Below are 5,428 nucleotides of genomic sequence, written 5' to 3'. Positions count from 1 at the left end.
CTTTCAGACAGACAATTCAAAATAGCTGTTTTGAGGAAATGCAACAAAATTTAAGATAACGCAGAGAAAGAATTCAGAATTCTATCAGATAAACTAAACAAAGAGGTTGAAATAAAAAGAAGCAGAAATTCTGGAGTTGAAAAATGTGATTGATATATTGAAGAATGTATCAGCCTTAACAGCAGAATTTATCAAGCAAAAGAATTAGTAAGCTTGAAGACAAGCTATGCACAGAGGAGACAAAAGGAAACAATAAGAAAGAATGAAGCACATCTGCAAGATCTAGATTTGCCCTCAAAAGGACAAATTTAAGAATTATTGGCTCTTGACTACCTTAAGACATTTAAAAATGAAACTCCTAATGGTCAGAGATAAAGTAAGAATCATAAAAGCAGCCAGAGAAAAGAAACAAATATTAATAACACACAGCTCAGCTCTAGTATGTCTCCAGCAGACTTTTTAGTGGAAACTGAACAGCCCAGGAGAGAGTGGCATGATGTATTTAAAGTGCTGAAGGAAAAAAAATATTTTAGCCTAGAATAGTATATCCAGCGAAAATGTCCTTCAAATGCCAAGGGAAGAAAAGACATTCCTGGCCGGCGTGGTGGCTCCTGCCTGTAATCAAAGGATTTTGGGAGGCCGAAGCAGGCAGATTACCTGAGGTCAGGAGTTCAAGACCAGTCTGGCCAAGATGGCAAAACCCCATCTCCACTAGAAATACAAAAATTAGCTGTAGTCCCAGCTACTCAGGAGGCTGAGGCAGGAGAATTGCTTGAACCCTGGAGGTGAAGGCTGCAGTGAACCAAGATCATGCCACTGTACTCCAGCCTAGGCGACAGAGTGAGACTCTGTCTCAAAAAAAAAAAAAAAAAAAAAAATTCCCAGACAAAAACTGAGGGATTACATCAACATCAACACCTACAAAAAATACCAAAGGGAATTTCTCAATCTGAAATAAAATGACATTAATGAACAATTTAAAAAGTCATCTGAAGGTACAAAACTTACTGGTAATAGTAGTCCACAGACAAACACAGAATATAGTAACACTGTAAACTGTGGTATTTAAACTACCCATATGTTAAGTAGAAAGACAAAAAGATGAACCAATAAAAAATAATAACTTTTCAAGACATAGACAGTACAATAAGATAAATAGAAACAATAAAAAGTTAAAAATTTGGGTACAGAGTTAAAGTTATTAGTTTTCTCTTTGTTTATGAAATCAGTGTTAATTTGTCATCAGTTTAAAATAATGGGTTATCAGACATTATTTGCAAGCCTCCTGGTAACCTCAAATTTTAAAATATGGAAAAGATACACAAAAAATGAAATTGAACAACCACCAAAGAAAATCACCTTCACTGAAAGGAAGACAAGAAGGAAGAAAAGAACGAAGACCAGAAAACAAATAACAAAATGGTAGGACTATGGCCTTACTTATCAATAATAATGAATGTAAATGGATGAAACCCTCCAATCAAAAGACATAGAGTAACTTAATGGATTAAAAAAAAAAGACCAGGCTGGGTACTGTGACTCACACCTAGAATCCCAGCACTTTGGGAGGCCAAGGCTAGAGAATCACTGGAGTGCAGGAGTTTTAGACTAGCCTGGACAACATAATGACACCTCCTCTCTACAAAAGTTAAAATTAGCTGGGCATGGTGGCACTTGCCTGTGGTCCCAGCTACTTGGGAGACTGAAGTGGGAGGATCACTGGAGCATGGGAAGTCAAGGCTGCAGTGAGCTGTGATCACACCACTGCACTCCAATCTAGGGAACAGAGCAAGATCCTGTCTCAAGAACCAACCCCTGCCTGCCCCTCCCCCAACACACACACACAAGCAAATAAGACCCAATAATCTTTTACTTACAAAAAGGACATAGAATGAAAATAAGGATGCACATAGACTGAAAATAAAGACACCATAGGCTGAAAATACACACACATAGAGTGAAAATAAAGGGATGGGGAAAGATTTTTCATGCAAATGGAAGCCAAAAAGCACAGGAGTAGCTATACATCCATGAGACACAATAGATTTCCAGACAAAAACTATAAAAGGAGACAAAGAGGTCATTATATAATGAAAAAAGGGTTGATTCAGCAAGAGGATATGACAATTATATATGCACCCAACACTGGAGCAGCTAGGTATATAAAGCAAATATTATTAGAGCTAAAGGAGAGATAGACCCCAATAAAATGATACCTGGACATGTCAACACCCCCGCTTTCAGGACTGGATGGATCAGCTGACAGAAAGTCAACAAAGAATTATCGGACTTAACCTGCACTATAGACCTTATGGACCTAATAGATATTTACAGAACATTTCATCCAGTGCCTGCAAAATACATTCTTCTCCTCAGAAGATGGATCATTCTTAAGACACATCATATGTTAGGTCACAAAACAAGTCCCAAGAAATTCAAAAATATTGAAATAATATCAAGCATCTTCTCTGATCACAATGGAATAAAACTAGAAATCAATAACGAGAAATTTTGGAAATGGTTATACAAACACATGGAAATTAAACAATAGTGGCCACTATGACCAACTATATGCCAATAACTTGGAAAACTTAGAAGAAATGGATAAACTCCTAGACATATATAACCTACCAAGATTGAACCATAAAGAAAGTCAAAACCTGGGCAGACCAATAACAAGTAATGAAACCAAAGCTGTAATTAAAAGTTTCCCAGCAAAGAAAAACATGGGACCCAATGGCTTCACTGCCGAATTCTGCCAAACATTTGAAGAACTAATACCAATCCTACTCAAATCATTCTGAAAAATAGAAGAGGGAATACATCCAAATTCATTCTAAAGGCCAATATTACCGTTACCAAAACCAGACAAAGACACTTCAAAAAAGGAAACTACAGGCGAATATCTCTGATGAACATTGATGCAAAAATCCTCAATGAAATACAAGCAAACTGAGTTCAACAAAACACTAAAAAGATCATGCATCATAAGCAAGTGGGATTTATCCCAGGGATGCAAAGATATTTCAACATATGCAGATCAATCAATGTGATACATCATGTCAACGGGATGGACAAAATCCATATAGGAAAAAATCTAATAATCTAATTTAAAAATGGGCAAAAGATTTGAGTAGACATTTCTCAAAAGACATACAAATAGCAAACAGGCATATGAAAAGGTGCTTGACATCATTGATCATCAAAGAAATGCAAATCAAAACTATAATAAGATGTCATCTCACCAGTTAAAATGGCCTTTTTCCAAAAGTCAGGCAATAACAAATGCTGGAGAGGATGTGGAGAAAAGGGACCCCTTGTACAATGTTGGTGAGAGTGTAAATTAGTAAAACCATTTTGAAGAACAGTTTGGAGATTCTTCAAAAAACTAAAAGTGGAACTTCCATAGGATCCGGCAATCCCATTGCTATGTATATACCCAAAAGAAAGGAAGTCAGTATATCAAAGACATTTCGGCACTCTCATGTTTATTGCAGGACTGTTCACAGTAGCCAAGATTTGGAAGCAACCAAAGTGCCCACCAGCAGATGAATGGATAAAGAATATGGTATATATACAAAATAGAGTAGTATTCAGCCACAAAAAAGAACGACATCCTGTCATTTGTAGCAACATGGTTGGAATTGGTGGTCATTATGTTAAGTGAAATAAGCCAGTTGGAGAAAGACAGAGTTTACATATTCTCACTTATTTGTGGGAGCTAAAAATTAAAACAATTGAACTCACATAGATTGAGAGTAGAATAATGACTGCCAAAGACTGGAGAGGGTAGTGGGAGAGGGAGTGGGGAAGTGGGTATGGTTAATGGATACAAAAATATAGTTAGATAGAATGAATAAGATCTAGTATTTGATAGCCCAACAGGGTGACTGCAGTCAACAATAATTGTACGTTTAAAAACAAGAGTGTAATTGTATTGTTTGTGACACAAAAGATAAATGCTTGAGATGATGGATACCCATTTACTCTGATGTGATTATTACATATTGTATGCCTGTATTAAAATATCTCATGTACCCCATAAATATATACACCTACTATATACCTGCAAACATTAAAAACAAACCAAAATAAAAACAGGAACCCTGCTGGCAAGGGAGTCTAAGGACATTTCTGTGTTGCCTAGGCCCTGCAATACAGTAAAAGGGTAGGCAGAGATGATGCTGAACGCATCACAATATCTGGAACATAGCATTATAAATATAGTTTATGAAAGAAATATAGAGACAAAGAAATTTGTCTCTAATGCTTTTAAATATTTCACACAATAAATAAGATCTTCGGTAACTTTCAGCCTTAATATTTTTACAAATAAATTAGAAAAGCTGGAGGGAACTTCCTCAACTTGGTAAAGAACATTTCAAAAAACCTACAGCTAACATGCCTAGTGGTAAGAAACCTGATCCTTTCCCACTGAGATCAGGAAGAAGGCAAGGATGTTCCCTCTCACTACACCTTTTCAGCATTGTTGTGGAAGTACTAGCTAAAGCAATGAGACTTTTAAAAAATTATTTTAAAAAATTAGAAAAGTTACCTGACAAGGCAGTCTTTCAAAGGTACAAAAGTAGAAAGATCTTTGAGCCTATTTGACAGAGGAGTAAAGTGTGTATGTGCACATACACATAGGTGTGTGTGTAAATGAATTACACACACTATATATAGTATATTGTATGACAAAAAGAATACTGTGGTTTGTGAAAATGGAATTTGTTTGTTTGTTTTTGCCAACCAATCACTCTATGATTTTGGTAGAACACTGGTAGAATTCTGAAAGTTGAAATACAGCTTCATTAATGTTTATTAGGCATTGGCACTGTGCTGGAAACTAGGGACACACAGATGCAAATTATACACCTCAATTCAGTAAATGTTTATTAATTATCTGTCCACTAGGTACTAGGTCTACCAAGATGAATTAAGACCAGATTTATTTCTGCGAGATCCTCATAATCCAGTGAGAAAGACTGATAAGCAAATGATTATAAGATTGTGATAAGTATATTGATAAATTGAAAGTATGACCACAAGAAAAATATTGAACGGTAAAATTTTAAAATTTAAGTGACAAGAAACTTGGAGGTTACTTAAAATTACCCAAGAAGATGTCATGTCTAGGGGAAAAAAAAAAAGTTGACTCTGGAATGAAAAACATCTTGGGCAGTTACAGTTGAGGAATTTGGGGTTCTTAAGTGTGTATAGAATGGTCACTTCTGGAAATACAGAAAGATTTTTTTTAAAACTCATCTGTAATCTCACCACACAGTTCCCCATAACATTTTGATATATCTCTTTCTTAATCCAAGGGCATCTCTTTTTAAAAATGGAAACAATGTAAAAAAATAGAGGCCTAAAAGTCCACAAAAAAGTGACAGGTTGCGTGTATATTAGAAGTTATTCAGGGAAAAGA

The sequence above is a fragment of the Macaca fascicularis genome, chromosome 1 (genome assembly GCF_037993035.2).
Source record: "Macaca fascicularis isolate 582-1 chromosome 1, T2T-MFA8v1.1".
Classification (NCBI taxonomy): domain Eukaryota; kingdom Metazoa; phylum Chordata; class Mammalia; order Primates; family Cercopithecidae; genus Macaca; species Macaca fascicularis.
The sequence above is the reverse complement of the archived record's forward strand: the minus strand, read 5'-3'. Positions refer to the sequence as shown.